The sequence below is a fragment of the Odontesthes bonariensis genome, chromosome 15 (genome assembly GCF_027942865.1).
Source record: "Odontesthes bonariensis isolate fOdoBon6 chromosome 15, fOdoBon6.hap1, whole genome shotgun sequence".
NCBI classification, from domain to species: domain Eukaryota; kingdom Metazoa; phylum Chordata; class Actinopteri; order Atheriniformes; family Atherinopsidae; genus Odontesthes; species Odontesthes bonariensis.
In genome coordinates this window covers 14,215,145-14,239,640 of record NC_134520.1, presented here as the reverse complement: position 1 = coordinate 14,239,640, position 24,496 = coordinate 14,215,145, and the positions used below count along the sequence as shown (strand labels likewise).

The window sequence follows — 24,496 nt, the reverse complement described above, 5'->3', positions numbered from 1 at the left end:
GCTGCTTGTGTCATCATAGAGCAACGTAACTGTTCATGTTTGGGGGGGGGGGGGGTGCACATATATGTTTGTCTGTGCGTCTATCAGCTGTCTGCATCAATGTTGTGCATGACCCCAGAGCAAGCAGACAGTCATGGGTCAAAGGTCAAGGTACAGCCTGTCTGGACTTCCTGGCTGACGCAGGATGCCTGCAGCACAAACACACACACAAACTGCGAGGGGAGTGGCGGGGTTGCGCCTCTACCAGACTAATATCACCTTTGGGATTAGGATCCAGACAGAAAAGCGTTGACCCCGTACACACACGTGCACACACACACACACACACACACACACACACACACACACACACACACACAGTGCTTCAGATGCTGGATCTGCTTGGTCATAAAACAGGACTCAGTTGTGCAGCATGATGCAGAGAGGAGCAGCAGAGATGCTGAGTCTGAGAAGACCACCTAATTATCTTTCAGCCCTGAGTTAAAGAGGATAGTGGAGGAGACTGGGGCAGTTCAAGCGTCATCATAGTGAGCAGAGGAAGAGGGCAGCTAGCAGCACTGGGTTAATCTTCCTAGAAGGTAGAAAAGACCACAAACACACTGGGGCAGCCATGATACTTCAAACATTTTTCAAAAATTGTGAAGGATGTTACGCCAGATGAGCAAGCTGCTGATAAAAAGAAAAGGTAAAGTATGTCAAGTGCTTTAGCTCTTTAATTTAATCCAAATACTGATGTAGGAGTATAAAGTGAGCGCCTGGAGCAGTAATCTGGATAAGACAACATCAGCATGCTAGATGCTAGTAAAAAGGAAAAAAAAAAATCACAAATCAAAGAGAAGTGGGACGGCAGGATCTCAGCTCACGATGAAACAGAAAAAGGTCAAATTCAGAGGAGCTGATAGGCCTCACTGCCAGGCCATCGGGAAAACTCCCTAAATAAGCCCGAGTGTTAAGCCTGCTAATCCCCTGTTTTATTGCAACATCTGTGAGGTCTATAGAGGCTCTGCCAGTGATTACCAAGACAGATGTAAACAATATCCTTGCTGAAAAGGAGAGAAGAGGGCTGGTTAGGTGAGGAACTGCTGGTAGGATAAGAAAAGAAGATGGATAGAATACAAAGCAGGGAAGGTGGGAAGGAGTGTGTCAGGGGGGAAAACAAGAAGAGACAAGAGGAAGCAGAAGCCGGAAAAAAAAAGTAGCCACTGTGATTTTGGAAGAATACAAGACAAAAGATGAGATTGAAGAAAGTGGAAAATTGTTAGAATATGGCATGAGGGTGAAGGAGAAATACAGAATGTGACAGCAGGTTGGGGGATGGCAGACCTGCGGGCCGGGTGCGCCCAGGATGGCTCACGAGACACCAGGGAGACATGCCTAATTTATGCAGAGCTAGGCCGAGGGGGTGAAGAATGGAGAGTGTCTGGGACCCCTTGAATAGGCCAGAGAGCTGAGAGGAGCGGCTATGGGTGCTCGCAGTGTGAGAGCAAATGGGGCACAGGGAGAAGAAGGGGGATGGGGGAGACTATTTTTTTGGAGGCGGATGGGGGGGGCAACAAGGGGCTTGGAGGCTGCTCTCTCTGCTCAATTCAGCTGGAGCTGTCCATCTGACGTCCCATTAAGGACTGGGATGGGGTTCGGGGAACGAGGTGGAGGAGAAGAGCACTAGAGGCTCTTACCACCCACTCCAGTCTACTACTCCAGTTTGGCTACCTATTAGATCCACAGGGTCGTCTGTCTGCTTCTCTGCATACTAATTCCCTTTTAGCACAGCCTTGAACGTGAGCTAGGAACAGATCTGGGCTTAATCAGAGATAGGCTTCCTGGCTGAAGTCTGTTTGAGAGGACATAAGAGTGCTTTAGCAGTCAAGCAGACAGCCCCTGTAATGTTGGGCCAATGCTTTCCTTTGGTAAAACACTAAAATGTCCTTTTCTCCCCCTGCATATTTCTGTTTCAATTGAGCTCCAATAATCTCTGGGTTTCAGTGGAAAAACTTATACTTGCTTGACAAAAGGGAGAAAAAAGAAAACTTTACGAGTAAAAAGTCTCTGTAAAATTGGAGAGTGTACACAGATTTGTTATAAAATATCTGTGTGATGACAATTTTTGGACTACAATGTCCAAGTCAACACAATGAAAACAAAATATTAGCAGCGTGCAGCAACACTGGTACAAAAAATATCATTAGTATGTAATGTCAGCCTTCAAAATCTTGTATCAGTTTTGTGACAAGTGTAAAGAGACAGGGTGTATGTTTTGTGAATGCGAATCCTGGCTGATTGCCAAGTGAATCTGCGCGTGTGGGTCGTTCAAGGGCCCAGGGAGAAGCAGAGCGGACAGCCGGGCAGGGTGATGGTTGAGTCTGGTGATGCAGGCAGACAGTTTAATGACAGTCCTCACCCCTGAACATACAAACCAGTGAGCACCTGGCATTCTCGCAAATGTACATGCACACTATGACATGAGCACGTACATATGTGTGATATATGGTGTGATGTTTTCTGCAAGAAAAGACACCCAGGTTAGTGAAAATGAAAGAGGATAACATTTTTTCTGTTTATGACCCTGGAAAGAAATAACTTATTGGACTAAAAATGGCTTCCAAGCGCTACTTTTTGGAGCGTCACTGTATTCTTTTAAAAACACATCAAGTGCTAAGCTCACCCTTTAGCACTGAAGACGGCAAAGACAGCACAAAAGTGTCATGAGCAATAACTCATTAAAACTAATTGTCAGTATTGCTGTGTCCGCAGAGGAGCCGTGTGAAAGCAGAGACCTATTCACTGGCTAAACAGAAGCTGGGCTCTTTGTGCTTTTTGTGTGCTACGTTGTGCCTGGCCATGGCCTTGCATCTTATTCAGCGGGACTTGCTCGGGTCTGGACTTGAATTTGGTGCCCAAACAAAGACATAGAGCCAACTCATTAAAAAAACATGTCATTGGATCAGACCCGGGCTGAATTGTGTGATTTTCCCTCCTACCATAAGTGACCGTGACTGTGCGTTAGGGCTGAATGAGAGGCCGGGTAGAGGCCTGCCAGTGGAGCACCACGCCACATCCCTATGGGAACCACCCTCTCACAGAGGGGGGCACATTTAAAGCTTTGTTGGTCTTTTAACACAGCTTTTTAAATGCCTCTTTATGGACTCAGCTAAGCAAACTGCAGCCCCTGGTTTTCGTGTGAAAGAAGTAGAATGTGAACAAAAATGCACGGGAGAGTGAAGGGCAATAAAATAAGATGGAGGGGGGGGGGGGTGTAATTTAAAATAATGATAGCAAACATCCCAGAAAAGTTAGAGTAACCAAAACATTTTCATTTGGTTTTCATGTGTTGGAAAATGAACAAAGATTAAAGTGTTTGTAGCCAAACCCGGAATCAAAATTAGATTTTTCAAATCCACCCTCTAAGCCATGCAAAAATAAAGATAGCAACATCCTGCATAGAGGAATGCAGTCACATCTGCTCACTTCATCTAATAACCTGAGAACTGAAATTTGCTGCAGAAAAATGCAACGCAACCAGGTCACTGACAAACTGCACCTCCTCTGTGTCCTTTGGTACAGTCAGCACACGTTTGCCCAGAGGACTACAGTCATCCTGCAGCTGAAACAATAGGTTAGTGAGAGAACGTGTGTGTGTGTGTGTGTGTGTGTGTGAGGGAGAGAGAGAGAGAGAGAGAGAGAGAGAGAGAGAGAGAGAGAGAGAGAGAGAGAGAGAGAGAGAGAGAGAGAGAGAGAGGGAGAGAGAGATAACACAGTTCTGCCTTGGAAACCTGGGATGAACACTTAGTCAGTCTCACAGGACACTGAGGATGACAGCGAAATGAATAACAATGAACTTGAGTCAAGTTCAGAACATCATAGATGAAGTAAAGCAGAGTAGCACAGATGTACACAGCCGTGTGTGTGTGGCTGTGTGTGCAAAATTGTGTCAACGCACTCGAAAAATATCCCAATATGAGCAGAGCACTGGGCTCCAGAGAGGAGCACCCACTAAGATGAAAATGCACATCTCTCCTTTCCCCCTCTCCCTCATTCGCTTTCCCTTCTCGCCATGCACATGCAGCAAGGACCCCGTCTACGCTGTTCTATTGCCATCTGCTGTGCGCCTGATGAAAAAGCGAAACAGCAAAGGGGGTTGGGCACATTGCCCAAAGGCAAGAAAACATACATTTGTAAATCACAGCCCCGTTATAAACACAGGCTTTAATGGGGCTTTTTTTCAGACGCGTTGGCAGGGGTCCGCCTCACTCTGTGCTTTACATTTTTCAGCCTGCCATCCTGCTACGGCAGGAAATGGGACTGTAAAGCCACCACCAGGTAGAGATGATGGTCTGCGGGGCTGAGAATGCATCTGAATACATTTGCATAAAGACTGTGGCATGTTGACAGAGGCACTGCTGAGAATGCACTGAGCTCATCATTGTCCCCCAAAATTAGAGTAATGATTGAAACACGCTACGAAGGAGGGAGGGGGGGTTCTAAAAACGGGAAACTGTCATTTTCTTTTCAGAAGAATAAGAGGAGCCTGTGTGTCTGCAGGGACCTCAGTGTTCACGGTCATCCTTTATGCTTACAATAAAAGCGGTGTACATGAAGCAACGCTGGGCAGAGCAGCATGATGTAGCATCCGTGAAGGCATAACAAACACAATTTAAGCAAATAATTTCCCACCCAGGGAAAATTTAGCTGGTGGGAGATCGGATGAAGATTACGCTTGTGACAGTCTCGAACGAACAAGAAAATCAGCCTTACATCTGACGCTGAAAAAAGCAATCGCAGCCAAATGTGCACACAAACAACAGAAGTTCTCCTCACCACAGGTAAATCTGATCTTTCTATGTTATGAATAATTTATCACAATGTTTTCTGTTTAATCTTAAAGCAATGCCATCTCAGTGAAAGACTGCTGCATTTAATAATGAATGTCACTGCGTTAGTTGCAAAATGAGGCAACTATATTTATTACAGCCTTTGTCTAAAGGAAATTAAAATGGAAAAATACGAAAAACTTAATGTAACACATTTCTTTGTCCTCCTGTGGACCGACTTCAAAACACGGCGGATATGATAGCTTATTTCTTAACACACAGCCCAGATATATCAGCTGCTGATTGCATTCAAAGATAAACGGACTGAAGTTTAGAAGATAGGATTCTGCTAACCTTTTAATCAAATAGATGGGATGTAAAGGTGAGCACGGCCTAGGGTACACAGCAGCTTTTGAAGGAAGCACTCTCATTTAAAAAAAAATAAAAACAGACAGGTCGCAGAGGGAAAGCAGGGAAGCTCCGTGATAAACCTCTTGCAGATATAGTCAGCTAGCCAAACCATTCTGTCAGATCAGTGCCTGAGGAGAGGAGGAGGGGGAACGAGAGTCGGCAAGAAGGGGAAGAGAGCAAAACAGGGGTGAAAAGGGTCAGCAGGGAGGAAGGCTAAAACCCAGAAGCAAGCAAAAGATTGTGTGTGTATCGCATTTATATTTCAGCATGTGTGTGTGTGTGTGTGTGTGCATGCGTGTGTGGGTGTGTATGTGTGTCGACCCCAGCTGGGCAGACATTTACTTGACATGCTGATAGGGATTTAAACAGTGGGTGGGTGGTGTGTCTGACCAAGGTGAGTGAATGAGCAGAGAAGGGGAGCCGGTGGGGATCGGAGGATGATGGGAGGTAGAGGTTGTGGGGGAGTGGGGGGGCTTCGAACCAGAGGGGCTCAAAAAACTAAGCTTGGTTTCTGTGTGAATTGAGATGATTAGAAGACAGAGGCAGAAACGTGGAGGAAAACGGGGTAAGGGAGGTGGGTTTTTGTAGGAGAACCCTCCAGGCTATGGAAGAGAAGGGGGACTAGTCTATTGAGGAGATGAGGGAAAGCAGGTCTTTTTTTCAGACAGTCTAATGAAGCATAAGTCCCCGATGAAGAATGGAAGCAGGCTACTGCAGGGTGGGTTAGCTTGTGCCTGCACTCCTCTCCATTTCTGTCCTGTCTTCATCCATCCATCCATCCCCTCTTTCTGCTCTCCTCCCCTCGTGTGCTACAGTCCCTCCTCTTAAAGGGCTTACACTATTTATTTCAAAATACAACGAGCGCAGAGGGCCCCAACTCACAGACTTGCCTTCGGTATGATTTCATGAAATGATAGTGATGGAGGAACAAACTATGTTTCATCAGTAAAGAGGTTTCCTATTGATGTCCAGCTTAATCAAGGAGTGCCACTCAAAATGAACAAATAGCTCGGGCTCAGACAGAACATGCCCTATCAGCATAGTATTTGACCTGGATTATAAAATGTAATAATTTCAAATTGATAGGATCCAGCTAGGTATTTTTAAAGTGGGGCATGTAATGAAAAAATACTAGTCTGATTGAGGTGTGCACAGTCGATGAACCCTAAGCCGACATGTTAAATTACAGGAGGCAGCAGACTGAGACAGACAAGGGGGGCTGTCAAAGTGTCTGACTGGGTTTGACTGTGTTTGGCTGGGGGATGTTTGACCAGGGGGTTGACTGGGCTGCAGGACGGATTTCTGGCATGATTTGGCTCAGGGCCGGCTGGAGACTGCCCATGGGCTGACTGAAGGGGGTTGGGTTCCCCTTATTCTCTGCTCAAGTTGTCCCTGGAGCGAGGCAATAAGAAGGAGCTTATAAAATAAGCAAACACAGAGACAGCTTACAGACGAGTCTAACAGCCAACCAGGGATGGACAGCAGACGAATGGTGCACAAGCACACACACGCACACACACACACACACACACACACACACACACACACACACACACACACACACACACACACGCCGCTCTATGCTGCAGTGATGACCCCCTTCCCCCACCCTCCTCTAACCTTGACCCTTGAGGTCCTACTTAACCTATTTCTGAATGGAAGTCAGTGCAGCTGGGGTGTCTGGCCGTGAACTAACTGCAACCCCCACCTCTGCACAGACTGCCATGTCCCCTCAACTTAGCATGTTCCCACGCTTCGTGACTGAGAGGCTGTCTCTGCATCTGAATGGTTCAATTTAATATTTACGTGGGCACTGCAGTATCATCTGCCTGTTTCTAAGGGCAACAGCATTTCCAGGGCTTGTAAGAATGACCTACTAAACATTATAATCCTAATGATTTATTTTTCCAAGTTTGGGAGCTTTTGTTTATTTCAACACAATAACGTTCCTCGCTGGCTTATGACTGAAATTGCTTCTGGAGACTCTCTCAATGGCCACGATAATCCATTTAGCCTGAACATATACGTACACTATATAATATAAGTGTAACAATGTGACTGTGTGTGCTCATACAAGTCATTCAGAGGGGTTCAAACCCTACCACCTTCACATTTTCATTACGGCCAAGTCTCAGGCCCGTGTTAGAGCAGCGTGGCCTTTTGCAGGCGAGCAGGCAGTTTAATCACACATACAGCACTACTCCATTTTCATTTCCTTTTCATACAGCCTCCATTCCACTCCAGCTTCATAATTCTCCCCTCAGAGCTGTCTAGCCCGTCTGAGTGTTTGCAGCCTGTTGAAAAGGCATAATCAGTGACTTGGATAAATGCCTGACTGTTTTTCCCTGAGTCTATAATCAGACTTGGGGCTCAGTGTTGCCGCTGCGAGGAAACCAAAACTGTAACACTTGAGTTGGGAATTACTTCCTTAGAAGGATAATTTCACCAAAGGAATGCACTCCAGCAACGAAATTAGTTTAGTTTAGTCTATTATGCATCTTGTTGCGAGAGGAATCAGAATAACATATCATCCAGTTAAAATTACTAATATCTTAATGATCTTTCTTTATTCTGCAAGAAATAATGCTTGTTATTGTAATGTTACACTAAAATGCCTGAATGTATTGTTCTTTATGAACATTACCATGATACTTACTTTGACAAACTGTAACATGAGGAAAAAAAACTTGTGCTGATCAGCATTTGTGATCATTTCAGGTTTAACATTTCTTGAAAAAAACTGTAAAGCTGCATTTTAAAAGTGTGCCAAAAATCACCAATATACCTTTTGGGGTGTATGTAAAAGGTATGCACGTATATGTGGTTATTCATTTGTAGAGATGGGAATTGTTAAGAATTTAGCAATTAAATATCGCTTATCGATTTGGTTCCTTATCGGTTCTCTTATCAATTCTCATCCAGTTATATAGTACAAATATAGTACAATATATAACTCTATATATCTAACTCTGCCTCACTCTTGCAGTTCTCGTCAACTAAATGTTAATATCAGATGGAAATTATTCATACAGTATGTCGCTAACATTATTACAATTAACTGGACCTGGAAGTTTTCACGTTACAGGGCTCTCAAGTTTTGAATGCAGGCAGGGCCGGTTGAACGGGTCGTAGGAATTAATAATATTAATATTAGTGTTGTTGTTATTAATAACTGCTCTGCTCAGACTCATGGGAGACGTGCTTGTTTCCTGCCGTTTCCAAAGTGATAGCGGTGCGCCAGAGAAATTTATATCATATTTTTTTTACAGCAAAAGAAATACAATGTGTGGCGGGATTGCTTGACAAAAGACCCAAAAGCGTGACTTTCACGCTCAATGCGTGAGACATGAGAGCCCTGTTACAATCAACAGGACCTGGAAGTTTTACGTTGCCCGAGACTTTTGAGTTTTGACTTTACATTCGTGCAAAGTAATTGCATGCTGTGTGGTGAAATGTTTCAGCATGTTGGAGGTATTTCCCCCCTTTGATGTGATCAAAGCTCTGCATGTGTTGCAACTGGCCCTAGTATTGTCCTTTTTGGTGAAATATTACCACACTTTGGAGCGCTTCTGCCTCGACGCCATGTTGGAAACATTCTGAGCCAAAATACGAAGCGTGCACATGACGTCATCGCGCAAATGCGTCAGACGTTAGCAGAACCTATAAACGGGATCGTTAGGCAGGCGCATTAACGATTCCACGGAATCAAACTACTGGGAGCACGTTCTCGATTCCCATCCCTATTCATTTGAATGATGATCTTCAACAAAACGGAAACAAGATCACTTTGGTCACACCAGAGGAAGAAAGACATGCGCAACAGGCCAGGATGAATTGAGCGATGGCTGTAAATGCTTTCAGCAGCTATTACTTCAGAGGGTGGGCCACATTCAATCAATACCTAAGCAAATAAAAAGCAAGGGGCAGTCAGAAGGAGAAAAGCTGCAGTGGACTGGGCGACAGTAACACGCACAGATGAACATATATATATATTGTTTGAGAAAGTCTTACATTTTATTTTGACTCAGTAAAGTCATAAATCACTGTGTGGTATTCTTTCACAAAATATAGTTGAGTAGTTCATTTTTACTTTTCCATAGTAAAAAAATAATTTAAATGAGTCATGTAAAATCAAAATGATCTGATTTGAAATGATCAGTGTGTCATTTTGGCACTCCTGGAGAAAATCTCAAACATCAAAGCCTGTGAGAAAAAAAACCCACTGAGTACAATGTTTGTAACTCATCTGTGCACACAGGAACTATTGTAATTCAAGTGAATCAGACAAGTCCACCTAAACCAAGGTCTTCTGTACCGTTCTGCATGTGTTCCGTGGATTGAATAATGAATAACAGCGGCACTGTAGCAACGTGGATATAGCCACTGTCATTAGTGTAAAAGCTTTCTGCAGGACATGATGTTCGGGAGTGCTTTGTTCATGTGAGTAAGTGTGAAGGGACACATGTAAGTGTGTGTTAGTGTACGTGTGTTTATACTGCGCACGTGCATGTATGTAACAGTACTGGTGGCTCACTTGCATACATGGTGGAATGTTTTGTTCAGTGGGTGCTTCATATAGAATACGTCACTCTCTTGTAGTTTTGAACATGAACCTATAAAGTAAAACACCCACCACACTGATTGACACATTCATGTACAGGTTCAAGATTATATCCCAGGTTTAGACGTTTTTTTTGTTGTTTTTTTTTTAACTGATTTGCCTCTGCTTCTCTAATTTGCTGATTTCACATCGTCTTCTCTCTGTTGTCTGTTTCACCGTTCCAGAGAAGCAGCTATATTCACACTGTAATGCGAACATTTGCACATGATTAGCGTTTAACCTGTTAAATTTGGCTAACTATTAACACACAAATAAGTGGATAGTTAAAAATGTTAAATTTTGGCTGATATTAATTTACTGTCAGTGACAGAAAGGACTGATTTTAACCCAAACTGTCCTCTTGACGTCCATTTACCTGATGAAATGATATATTGGACCTGCAGCCCCTCCGGGCTAACCATGGTTACCATTGGCTCCGGCCACTAGTCTGCTGAGATCCACCTCAGCTTAATCAGTGTCACTGTGGGGTGACTAGGAAGAGAGGCTTGATTAAAACTGTCTCAGTCAGATTGAAAATAAAGATAAGAAGTTGAACCAGTGTTGTTTGGATCAGTAGAGACGACTTAATAAAAGATAATCTGCAGTTCTAATTGTAACTCACTTTACGAGAAAACATTACCTGCGTTTTACTGTACTGTAAGCAATACATTTTTAGAAATATGGATAAAACATACTGAAACACTGGATTTTGGTAGAATCTGAGTTCCAAATTAAAGCTTGTAAAGGCTGATGAGTCATTTCACCGCTAAACCTACCTCACACTGACAAATACGCACACTAACACCTGTATATCAAAATTCACACAAACAGATAAACATAAGATGGATATGATTGCTTTAAGAAAAAAATATCTAAATCTAGGAATTATTTCAAAAGGTTATTTTATATGCATTGATCTTCTGTCATGTTGTTATTTTTTCTAGGAGCGAGACAGAGGGGCCATGGGTGGCTGTGGTGTCCTCCACTCCCTTCCTGAGAAGTTCAAGCTACCCGACTCCAGGCTAACAACAGATACTATACAGCATGTCTTCAGAGCGGATGAGTAGCCTAGTTCCAGGACTCAGACAATTCACCAAATCACCCTCTGCAATAATTGGCACTGACAGGTGAAAACAGCCACAAATGCCATGGGAGCGAACAATGAAATGGACAGTTGCACAAACACACACAACTAAAGAGCACAGAGACACACACGCATGCGCAAAACTAAACACACACATGTCAATGCACAGCAGCAGCAACAGAGGATCCATGAGTTCAGCTAACACCACATTAAAACCATAAAGCACAGCGACATCTCCTGCTCCACGTACACAGCTCGTACCCTGCTGCTTCTGTACCGATACCCCTGATCCCCCTGCGCTTTGACAAGGCGTAATAAAGCCTGTATGAAGCGCCGCATTGTGTGGGGGGAACAAAATGTTGCATGCTGAGTGCTGTGAGAAGGGCGTACACCGGTGGGTCCCACGGCGCAGCAGCACACCAGGGCCTATAGTAGGGAGTGCTGAGCATGCTAATGAGGTCATTATGTTATGCCTCTCCCTTGCTTCTGCTCTCCTTTACAGTGTGGGCTCTGCCTGTCAGAGGAGGCAGGGTACCCTGGTAAAGAAGCCAACCACAGATGTCACATATGGCACAATGAGCAGACACATGAGCGTCTCCGAATGAGTCACAGAGAGAAAGACGAGGGGCTGCTGTATGTTTCCAGCCAGCATCAAAAGCAAGAAAACGGCATCAGTGATTTGCATGTACAATAAGGTGAGCTTAAAGAGAAGTAAAAAGCTGAGTAACAACAGGCAACATTCATTTGCTAATTGTTCCTGCTGCATATTCAATCCGCAGCCGCACAGGGTTGTGTCTCCTTTTATTCCTTTTACGCTTGCACTATTATTTACAACCAAGGGGGAGGGGTTAAGTATCAGGCATATGCAAAGGCAATTACAGGATATTTGCATAGCCGTTAACAATTAGAGGGCAGATGGCAAACAGCGGGCATTAAAAACCAAACAAGCGCCATCTTGGCTGAGGGAGACAGCTGGCAGACAGGAATCGGCCATTTTGTGAGCACGGGTCGCTGCCAGGCTGAGATGTGGAGAGGCGCCAATCTCTTTCTGTGTGCCAGGAGATTGGCAGGCGAGGGGGAATGGCGCTTTAATACCCTCGCTGGTACAGGCAACAACAACGAGCTCCTCCGACAGTCTGTGACAGTTTGATCGCAGCCCAGGGCTGACTGAGAAGATCAACTACAAAACAACGTGTCTGCATTCACTTTAAGAAGACATGGTTCTCTGAGCAGGAATGTTATTTCATCATAACAGTGTTAAGAAGGAGAGGAATGTTTTTCATATCCTGGTTTAGTTCAATATCGCTATTAAAATGAATAATTAAACTGTACTCACCAGGAGGAGCGAGTGACTGAGTGACCTCTGTAGGTTTTGGTGTTTAGGAAAATCTCCATCTGTTCTTTGGTGTCATCCCGGATCTCAAACATCAGCATGAGTAGAATGCTTCTGCCACCGTATAAACACAATCTTGTTTTTCTTCCGATTTCATTTTTTCACGTCTGCACCAATGTCAGAACCAGGTATTTTCACTCCTCATTATTCAGGCAATATTCTTTCATCTCCAGGAATGTAGCTTAAGATATCTGACGGGTTGAGTCACTTGATGTGGAGAGGGCCTTTGGTGTATGTGGAGGAGAAAAAAGTCCAACAAAAAAGATGGGGCAGTGCACAGGTAAAACTACTGTCCTTTTCGTTCCAGCTCTCATTCAATTAGCAGCCATTCACTTGTGCTGTCATGGGATTCCCGCTGCACACCAGTAAGTGGACTTCAGCTGCTATTTCCCCCACACATAGCAAGGGAGAGGGGTATGAAAGCCTGGGCCCGCCTTTCTCTCTTCCACCTCACGGATCAATACTGCACTGCCATATCCTCTGATGGGAGCTACTGTTGTGAGGATAAGAAAATCTAAGGCGAAAAGACAGGTTGTGCTTGATATAGTAGATGAGAGAAAAAGTTCAAATTGTCTTTTCATCCTGGCTCATGAGATCCAAGGAATATTGTGCGCTACGTGCTTGGAAATGGGACTGAGCTGAAAAGTCCTGTGTATCATCTTAAACGGATTCTCATTCAAACAGTGAAGGTGGAATGAGTAATAAGAGGGTGGGAGCTCGAAGAAAAGAGACCTTCGACGTCCTGTCTCATTCTTTTACAGTTTCTTGCCCTCCTTCGCTGTCTCTGTGTCTCTCTGACAAAGTTTTATCAACTGTTCCTGGGTGTCAGCAAAAAAAAAAAAAAAAAAACCCTCCAGCTGAACCACACACAAAGACTGTTTGTCTCTCTTTCACAGAAACACACGTGCATGTACTGACACACACACTGCGTGTGGGGAGGTTGCAAGGTTAGTGCCCCGGCTCTGGCTGGTGCTGGGACTGCTGGAGAAAGATAGAAAGAGAGATGGAGAGAGGAGCTGGGAGTAGTGGTGGTGGTTGGTCCCTTGGCTCCGAGGCCTGCAGGCGGAGCTGGGCAACCTCAGCTAGCCTCTCTCCTCTGTATTGATTTCTGCTGCTCCACTCTGCCGAGGAGGCTCCTAGCCGGCGGGAATGAGAGCTCAGCTCACCCGCCTCACCTGCCTCTCTCCTGGCTTGGCTGGCCTAGCCTGCCCACTCTGCTGCAGCTTTGGCTGGCCCCTGCTGGCTCTTCAGGACCCATGTATGCAACATCCGGGCCACAGGAGGAAGGCAGCCAGAGCCCATGGCAATCCACAGCTGTGTTCACCTGCTCTAGGTTCACCCGCTTCGAACCACCTCCTCGAACTGCTTCTATCCTTCTCTCCTTCCATTCTTCCACCCACTCTGCTCGTCTTTTCCCTCCTCCACTGCCTCCTCCTCTTCTCCCTGCTGTGCACAAAACACAACAGACAGAGATGGAGAAAATACAAGTTAATCTCAACTTTCAACATTTTACCCACCGTGAATGTCAATCCTGGTCTTTGATCAGGAGTAAGTCAAGGGTGAGGATTTTGGCATCCTCACTCAACTGGTAACGTGAACCTGCTAACCTTTGAGTGCACAAACTGCAGAGAATTAAGTGTGTCAGGGAGTGAGATACTGCTTGCCAACGGTACTCTCAGCTATTAGATTCTGATGTGCTGCAGATAGCAAAATTTAGTGAGTGGGCCCATTATAAAAATCACCACTGCGTCAACAGAATACATTAAAAATATTTACAGGAAAAGTTTTTCTTCTGCAACCACACTTTTGGCTCTCTGGTAGGAGAACAGTCAAAAGAGTTATATTTATTTGCCCTTCATTGCCATAAATCACAGAAGTAACATTTCAAACTGACAGGATATTTCAAGCTATGCTTTCCTGAACCTTCTCTGTTTGTGTCATAGCGAGTGTGAAGGAATGGAAATGTTTTGGCCGACCCAGTGGTGCCCCATGGAAACTTGGTCAAAGAAAACATCTCAGCTTTTGTATCATCTAGAGTTATTCAAATGGGTTCAGCAGTCCTCTTCTTATGATAATAGCAGATGGGGGGGACATTTCTTTGAGGATTCATGGTCCTATTGTGTTCCACAACAGAGAAAGAGCCATGGCCAAATTCAACCCCCACCACGCCGCACTAACCACACAATCACCAAAGTACCCTCGCCACAGTCACTACATAGCTGCGAAAGGCCTTCAGTGCACATTTCTCCATCCTTCCGCTTGCTTGAAAATCTGACTTAAACCCATGGGCCGACTGCCAGGGGAACAGAGGAGTAAATTGCAGAGGTTTAGAGCTGGTGGGCCAGCAAGGCTTTGGAAGTTTGAGTTTTCTGTTAAGAAGGGAGGGGGGGTTGCAAGAGTGGGGTGGGGGGTTACACTGTTGGGAGAAGAGAGGCAATTTTGGGAGGGGTTGACGGGGGCAAGTTGGGTTTGGGGGACATGGATGGAGACCCGGGGTGCGGTGTATGTCTCAGACACAATAATACTATTCATTGGGCTCAGACATGGGTGTTAACTCCCCTCTGACTGAGCACAATGGGACTGGGGGCATTCAGGCAGCCTTGGTGATATTGTTAGTTCAGGGCTGCATTTTCCCTGCCGCAGGATAGAGCACCCGCATTGTACCCGTCCAGGCAGGATGGACGGAGGGAGGTTTGAGAGGTGAGAGGTAAAGAAAGAGAGAACAGTAAGTCTGTCTATCTGTCAGTCCTGAAGGAGAGAGGGCAGAGGGAGCAGGGGGAGATGAAGGTGGGGAGGGTTGGTGAGGTGGTGTTGTTTGTGTTTTTGCCCCAAGGCAATGGACTTGTTTTGTTTCAGGGTGAATCCATAAAAAAAAAAAGAGACAATGAGATTGAAAGAAAATGTGTAAAAAAATTAACTCAAACAGCCATGTGCAAGGCTAAGAGGGCATTAAGAAAGGTGGGGCTACAGATGGAGTCAGAAGGGCATGGTGGCATTTTCATGGGTTGGGCCAGTATGCTGTTTTTAAGTTCTAATGCATTTTGTTCGCATGCATCAAAAGAGGGACAGCAAGAAAGCTGGAGAAAGAAATAAAAACTGATGTGCAAGTTTGCTGCTGTATTTTGTAGCTCAGAGGGATGACAGAAACTACCACAAGACCTACTCCCAAAAGAGAGACGAGCAACAGAGGGACCAGGGAAAGATACAGCAAGAGTTATGACAGCAAAGAAGGAATGGGGCATCCCTGAGCTGTGGCTCAGGCCTAAGTAAGGTTCGTTCTGAGGAAAATCTATGCTTGTTTTTGTCTCTTGACTTTATTCATATATTATGAGCACATGGGATAAACAGTTGGTTGGGCTTAATTCTGTCCATCATTGACAAAATTTGGTTATTAAAGTCTAAATAGTCTTTCAACTAGTCGTTTAACTGGTCTGTGGTATGTAGTTACTGCATTTCCACATCTTAATACATTATAAAATAGGTTTTATTTGGGACTTTGGATTATGCAAGATATCGAAGGACCATGGACTCATCAACATCGTGATGGGAATTTTAAAATATTCTGTTGTAAATGTTGTAATTCTTATAGTATAAACAATCAACAGATGTGAAAAGGATCATCATCTACCTCTTTATCATCTACCTTCTTCCCCTTGGCAACATATTTAAAAAATTTAACATTCATTTTCACTGTTACGCGGATGAGACCCAGCTCTATTTATCTAGTAAGCCAAACTCTATACTCCCTCCCTCTACCCTCACCTCTTGCCTATCTGAAATTAAATCTTGGTTCACCTCCAACTTTCTAAAACCAAACAGTGACAAAACTGAGATCCTCCTTGTAGGAACCAAATCTGTATTATCCAAAGCCGACAGTTTCTCTCTTTCAGTTGACAGCTCCACCGTCTCTCCCTCACCACAGGTCAAGAGTCTGGGTGTCATTCTTAATAGCACCTTATCTTTCACATCTCACATCAATAACATTAACCATTCTGCATATTTTCATCTACGCAATATTAATCGCCTTCGTCCCTCTCTTCCCCCGCACTCTGCATCTATTCTATTATCCATAGCCTTGTAAACTCCCGCATTGATTACTGCAACTCTCTTCTCATTGGTCTACCTCAAAAATCTCTCTATAAGCTTCAAATGGTTCAGAATTCAGCTGCTCATATCATTACTAAAACCCCTTCATTTCATCACATCACCCCAGTTTTGCAGCAGCTTCACTGGCTCCCTGTTAAATTCAGAATACAATTCAAAATTCTACTGTATACATTCAAGGCCATCCCCATACTTCTCCGATCTTCTTCACATTGCTACTCCCTCCCGCATCCTTAGATCTTCCTCCTCCATCCACTTTATCGAACCTTCTGCCCGCCTCAGCACCATGGGGAGCAGAGCTTTCTCCCGCTCTGCTCCCAAACTCTGGAATTCTCTCCCTCCTGACCTTCGCAATACTGACACTCTCCCTCTGTTCAAGTCTAAACTCAAAACACTGTTCAAGTGTGCTTACCTCCGTTGATCGTATATATTTTGGATATTTTGATATTGCATGTTGTTTTAAAATTAATTGTACAGTGTCCTTGAGTGTTTTTGAAAGGCGCTTTTAATAAAACGTATTATTATTATTATCATAATTAGCAGCTGTGGCCTTAAAATGATCAATGTATAAGAGTTTTGTATGATTTTTTTCTCTTTTTTTGAAGCATCTTCCCCATTAGATTGAACTTGAAAAACTATGTTGTTGTATGGGCTCAAAATCAGAAGGACAAGCATATCTATGGTCGCAGTAAGGCATGGTGAAAAGAGACAAATATGAAAGGATGCAGAATCACGGATTCATCCACTTATCTAATCACTTACTACACGTGACACACAACCCACATTTGCACACTCACACTGAGAGTATCACTTCTCCTTCTGCAGAGAAGAACCTGCTCTCATGAACAGTACTTTGTTTGTTTCCCCTCTGGTAAACTCTGACCAGCCGTTCCCATGGCAACCTTAGCTATTCGTTCCCTGTGCGAATGTGTGTTTGTGTGATAAAAAAAAAAAAAAGCGAGGCAGAGAGAGAAAGTGAGGTTACAGTATGTGGGGGTAGTGTTGAGGTTTAGACTCCATGATTTTAATGCATAGTTTGCACCCCTACGTGTGGGTTTCTACTTGTGTGGTAGAAAAATTGGGGGATCCTTTTAGCTTACTCTGGTTTACACTCTGTTAATGCAAGAGTTTAATGTACAGTATAAACTCTGTAAGAGTGTGACAAATCTAACACAACACACCAAATCAAACAAATGTGCTCCCCAAGTCTAACCAGTCTAGAGTCAGACTGGCTTCCTCTGATAAGCAAATAGTGAGTGGTGTGATGCTGGGTTCCCAGACAGGCAGGAGCAAGCCAGGGTATTGCTCACGTCAGGGGGCTAATGCCCTTCAGAGGTGGCTGAGGTAGTGAAGGTACTGCCCTTTGTCCCTGGAGGGAGGATTACACTGGTCAAACAACACTCACAATGTACCCCCCTCCTGGGATGGGAGGACCAACCTGTTCTCTACCAATGATAGGGGCAGTCAACTGATCACTAACTTAATTAAGGACAGGAAAAAGTAAGGAGAAGGGGAGGAAGAGAGATGCAGAAGTCATAAAGTGAGCCTGTGAAAAAGTAAAAGCGGCGGTGATACAGAGGGATAAAGAGGAGGAAAAGAGAGGAGAAGAAAGAGGCACAAGGAGCACTGGGACACGGTAAAATGAGAAGTGAAAAAGAGAGCAATGGGAAGGAGAAGGAGGGGTGCAGAGAAGGCTTCTCTAGCACAGGATTAGGGGAGAGGAGATGAAAGGATCAGGTCTTACACAGAACAGGAAAAAGGCCAAGAGAGATGGCCAGAGGAGAGAGACCAGCAACTTAAACTCCAAGCAGATAATTCAAGAAGAAGGGGGTGAAAGAAAAGCAGAGGAGAGCTGAGGTGTCCATGACCTCGAGCCACTGGAAGAGGAGTCACTGAAGGCTCTATTATAACAGGTGCACAATGTGACAACTATCTCTCTGCTTGCTATTTATGCCACAGCACACACACCTATTAAAATCCAATGACAAATGCAGCAGATAATTCTATTACAGAGGACTTTAATAGAGGATATCTAGGGGACAGTTAGTAGGCCCAGGTAGCATAGCTCAGGCCCGCTGCAGACAGATATGGCTCTGCAACACTTAACAACAGGGATTTGGCAGCACTGTTGATTGAACACGCCAAATCCCATTTGTAGGAGGGCTGTGCGCGTTTGTATCGACACTCTGTAACCTTGTGGCTCCGTAAAAGGAGACCTCAGTGTGTATGTGTGAGTGCGCATGAGTGTGTACTTTTCGGGTGGGTGACAGAAAGGTAGATGGCACGTTGTGTTGGATGGGTGTGTTGATCTCAGCTCCGTTTCAACCTACATCTATGTTTCTCTCCTTGCTTCCCTCTCCACGTTAGCATTCGCCCAAATTCCCCCTCATCGCAAAGAAAAAAAAAGGGTGACAAGACAGAGATAGAGAGGCTTTCTTAACACTCCTTTTCTTGCTTTCCCTCCCTCTGCCTCTCCCTCCGTTCCTTCCATCCCCTACGGTAGAGCTGCCAGACAGGAGTGCTCAGCAGCTCTCCGAACGTTATTGATCCTGAGAGCAAGCTGGACGGGGAGTTGGTATGTCTCCCTCTCTCTCTATCTTTCCTCCCTCCCACATCAGAGCTTCATCCCCCAACCCACCCCACAACTTTTTCCTCCCACAACCCCCCCCCACTCCCTCCCTCACTCCCTTCCTGCCTCTACTTCATTTATCAAGGTTAAAGAACTCTTATAAAAAAGGGAAGAGGGGGTCGCCTGGATGTTATCTGACTTCATGAAAGAAATCCCCTCAGGCCACTCCACTGGAGGAGGATGCTCTCTGTTAGACCCAACTCTGCACTAGCAAAAAACACACATGCAGAACATGCAGCGGCACCAAGCAGCAGCACCAAGCAGCAGCCCACTCAAAGTCAGCTAGAAATAGAAAGTTGCATGTCCACTTTGGTACAAAGCAACAGGACAATCAGGAATAGAAATGATGCGGATGGACAAGAGCAGACTAAATGAAATCCTGAGTCATTCTGTCTTTCACCATTGGGTCAACTATGATTTTATGCATTTGTGTAACTCGCAATTTGAGTTTTTAGAATGAATAACTTAGAGCGCATACAACGGATGATTTTAAAGATCAAAACATAATTTACACATACTTTAAAGGTTAGCTGATCAGTAATAGGGGTGGACTGGTCATCCTCAAATCTGGTCATGTCAAAGTGTCCTTGGGCAAGACACTAAATCCCACATTGCTCCCATTTCACGAATCAGCATGGGCTATATAATGTTTGTGTGTGTGGACAAATGACAAAAACATTGCAAAGCACTTTGTAGAACCCATACGAGGTTAATAAAACCTCGGATTACTAGGTTAGCCCAGAAACAGTGGTTTTGTTTGAAAAGACACTAAAAAAAGAATTAACTTTAGTTAAGTTAAGAATTTAACTTTTTTAGTATTGGTAATACTGGAGGGACATGCTCCACCTTTAAGCACTTGCTCCTGCTTCTTAGAACCCTTGGAAAAATGTGTGTGTACATTTTGATGTAATTAAAAATTAATATGATTGTAGAGCACATTTTGGGCACGAGTTAAAAATAACTAAGGAGACGTACCTTCATGTAAAACCATGTCTTTATTCTCTTTCAACTTACAGCTGAACACATTAACTAAATTGGAAAACAAAAATTCCAAATCTGAGATAAGGCAACACAGCTGTTTCTGGGATTCATGCAATAGGCAACTAAATAAACCGTACAATAATTAGCAAAAACGTTGCCCGTTTCTTTATCAGTCTTATGGGAAAGTGTATCCGCTGTTGAATTTGCGGTCACTGTCCTGCCCCTTTAGTTACTGCTTCCATGCCTGTTTGGCCACTTAACAATCATGAGAGCAGGAGACTTAAGATTCTTCAACACTGTAACCGTTAACAGTAAAGCAGTTTTCCCATTTCTACTGAACAACTGCTAAATTTGCCAGCTGATATTCACTGGTAAATTTCATGAGCTGGAGCAAATTAAGCTAATGTTAGCTAGTGAACTGGTTGAAAACAATATATGGTGGATTTGTTTGTATTGCTTTTAACTGGCCCATTTAGAAACCATGTAACACACTACACACAGTTTTCTTATATTTAATTCAGCCTCCAAACTCTCCAATTGATAAAATTCCCATTAAACAGCAAGTGGAAGGCTTGTAAAAACAGAAGTTAGGGAGGTCATCCTTCTTACAAAGGAGCCCAGTATGATCTGATTGGCCAGCTACATTAGCCTTAAGAAGCTCTGCCTGCAAAATCATTACAAGTTTGCCCAAATTCTAAATTTAAGAAAGTTTTTCACTGGATTCAAAATTAGAATATGCGCCCCCGAGTGCAGGGTGTCAACAACATTTCTAAAGATTTTCCAGAACATAAAAATGTCTACAATTGCAGTCAGAATTTCCATAAAACTACTTTCTTTCTTGCTTTCTTTGGACAGATATTCTTGCACATGTGTTGCATTGTTAAATTAAGCAAAAAATATGTAAATACTTAAAAATCCACATTTTATCACTTGAGGAATTTACTTTTTAAGCACTCTCCTTCATTGAGGACAAACGTAAAGATCAACAGAGCAGCAGAATCTATAAGCCAGCCTGCTACGGTACTTTTGTTTTGTGAGCATGTTATTTTCCCGGGAATCTTGTTATCTGACATTTAATACATTGTTCATTTAATGCAGTTTATTACTAATAATGAATAAACTGTAAAAAAGGATCTGCTCATCAATTTGTAATTAAATTACTGTACCCCTATTTTCAAAACGTTGGCTGTTTACAATCTTTAAAAGTTTGGCAAATAATCTATCAAGAGTATAAAGTCCTTTGAATAACCATTACCTCATTAGAAAATAGATTTTTTTTAAAAACACGAAAAAATACACAACAGAGTCAAACAAAAAATCTCTGAAAAGTTGTCTTTTAGATATATGCATTTTAAGCCATCTGTGAAGGTCATACAGTTTTTACTTTTCCAGCCTTTGAGAAACTGCAGCTTCTATTGTACCTGTTTGTAAAAGCACTAGAAATGGCTCCACAAGTGGAGTACATCCTGTCTTCCATTGTTACTGCTTTCACTCTCCCTATAAAGGCCTGCCTGCACTTGGGGCTACAACAGCCAGGCAAATGCACGCAGCAGCACATTACAGAGCCATATCTTCAGGTCCCTTTGTGCTCAGTAATTGCCACAATGCATCTTTTCGTCCAGCTAATTAAGTGAGTCTTTCCCATTGTCTCCCAATGCTATCACCTCATCCCACAACCAGAGAGAGAGAATGAGAGAGAGGACGTATTAAAGAAAGAGATGGAAAGAACAAGGAGGTGAGAGACATACTAAAGCAGGGGTCCAAACAGAGAGGATGAATGACAGAGGTGTGTGTCTGTGTCTTAGTAAATGTTTACCGGTTGAAAAAGGTGCCTGTTGTCTGTGTTTGCTGGTATGCTGTAAAAAGTGCATCAATGCTTACAATGCATGTAAGATGAAAATCCCCACTCTCCATAAAAAGTCAGGAGTCAAGAAAAGATTTGTCAATATTCCGATTGACAAGATTGGATTTGTTTTAAATCTATAGCACAAGTTTTTAATGGACACAAAACTTTTGGTGTTATAAAACATTATGAATCATGTTATGAAAACGTTTCATACATTATGTTTATCAATTCTAATATTCTTTTTCATGCATGGTCCTAAACATTTTGAAAGATTTATGATATCTTTTATTTCTGCATTATAATTCACAACGTTAGCCTAATAGCATAATTGCCTGAGTCATATTTGAATGTCTTAGACTCAGGCAATTATGCTATTAGGCTAACGATAATATACTTCATTGGGAGTGATACAGGCAAGGTTCTCTGTGCTTGCCTTAAACATGAGTTTTGAAAAGTGCATCTTCCAGCTGAAGTTTGTGATACCACTTGTAGTATGGAAGCCACTTCAAAGCGTGAATTTACGTACATACATTATACAAGTTCCTGCTCATGATGTGACAACTATAGATAACGGACTTCTGCTAAAAACTCGAAACTGCATGTCTCACACAGAACCTAAACATAAAAGCATTCAAATAATTGGTATATCAAAAAAGAACAGGCAGAGGAGAGTGTAACAACAACAAAACACCTAAATAAAGTCATTCAAGCACAGACCCAGAAGCAACACTGTTGAGAAAAAAATTCCATGATTATATAGGAAATACTATACTTCCTAAGGGAGAAGCACTAAAAAATGAGAGCACTAAAAGAAAAAGAAAATAAATCTACATCAAAATCATGTGTAATATATTAGTAAAAGCACATGCCATGCATTATGCTTAAACTGGTGCATTGTCTTAATTCAGAAACATTTCTGCGCAATTATGATTCTTGATACAATTCATAATGGACAAATCAGACTCTTTTCTTTCTTCTTCTCCTACCCCTCCCCTTCCAGGCCTTTTATGAGACTAATCAAGAAGTTTGGGCTCCAGACTGCGTTGCTGGAAGACACAGACCAACAGACTCATCTAAATTGTACTTTGCTCAAGAGTTGCTAACCTCACAACTTAAACAAAAACACATGTCACGCACTTCTCACTCAAGTCCACTCGCTGACCTCTCAGGCCAGACACTGTCTTCCCCCGCACATCAAACCCCCAACACATCTCCCCCTAAAAAAAGATCCCCTTCCAACCCTGAACCCCTCCTTGAACCTCAAACACCCCCTTCCCATCCTGAATGTTTTTCCTTCCCACTCCGAAGTTCCTCCCAAGTGCTGACAGACAGACAACTAGGGTGACATCATGGTGCAGAGAGACAGACAGAGGAAAGGGGCTGTCTGCCTGTCTGCCCCCCCAGCACCCATACAATACAGCGGGGCATCTGGCACTGGGATGGTGGAGGTGGGGGTGTGATGCTGGGGTGTGGGCTTTAAGAACAAAGCGTTTACACTGCCCTCCATGGAATATGATTAGAGTTTATTTAACAACAGAGACATAAACGTGAAGAAATAGATTTCAGTGTGGTGGCCACTGACAGATGTATGAAGTGTCATTTAAAGACATATTTAAAAGTGTGAAAGGATAGATAAAAAGAAAAATTCTTTCAGTTTTGTAGAATCATTTCTTTGTGGCGATACCTCTCCTGGTTGACCGACTAATATTCAAATTGGCAAAGTGAAATTGTGAAATCTTTGTGCATGTTTGAGACCCACGATGAAGCAACGCGGCCAACGGTAGAAAAATTAGTGTCTCCACTTTGAACAGTGGCCCCCACCTAAGTCTGTGTCTGAGAGGCTGTCTGCTCGCTGTGTGCATACATAAAACAAATGAGCTGTGTGTATGCATTGTGAGAGTCCACAGGCCCAGCGTATGTATTAAAAATGTGACTTGACCCTGGCAGGCTGAAGTAGGGTCTCTGCGTCGCACTGGGCGTGGGAAAAAGGGGAGACCTCCTTTCACAGCTGCTTTGGCCGTTACATTGAACCAATGGAGGGCCCCACCATCGCCCCACCACCCCCAACCTGCCTCCGCCGCTAGCCCCCCATCCCGCACCACCCCCGTCCCCCCCTTTCCCATTCACTATGCAGCCTGCTGCCTTTCAGCGGACCCCTGTCCCTCCCTCCTCTGTTTGTCACCCTTCTGCACCCCACCATCACAGCCACCATTCAGCCAGTCTGCATTCAGATGCTAGAGGCCTCCGTGCTTTAACGAGGAATCTAAAGAAACAAATACAAATGCAAAATGAGCAATTTATGATTGTTGGATATGACACACAGCAGCATATATTATATTAAAAAGCATAACCCGCTTGATCAGTCCTTATTTCTCTTTACTTCATGAGTTTATTCTACTTTTAAAACTCCCCTTTGCCCTCCAAACCCAGACATTCTTTCTCTTTTCTTCTTTAAACTTGGACTTTAATTTATGTTAACATACGCCACCACTCTACTCTTGTATGCCTACTGACACACACACACACAGGCATCAGGCCCTTTTCCCAACCTCCCACCATCCAGTGTATTTATTTCAAGAGAAGTCGAGATGCCACATAAGGTGGAGGGTATAATTCAAATCAACTTTTAAGAACAGACAA

At 43.6% G+C, this 24,496-nt stretch overlaps 1 long non-coding RNA gene across 3 annotated transcripts in view; it reads right to left on the bottom strand.

Moving 5' to 3' along the window:
* The window catches only part of LOC142400304 (uncharacterized), a 41,829-nt gene that overhangs the window by 862 nt on the left and 16,471 nt on the right, over positions 1–24,496 (bottom strand). For all 3 annotated transcript variants that reach the window (XR_012772921.1, XR_012772920.1, XR_012772922.1), the window contains exon 3: positions 12,240–13,742. This is a non-coding gene — a long non-coding RNA (uncharacterized LOC142400304). The remainder of the gene's footprint in view (positions 1–12,239; positions 13,743–24,496) is intronic.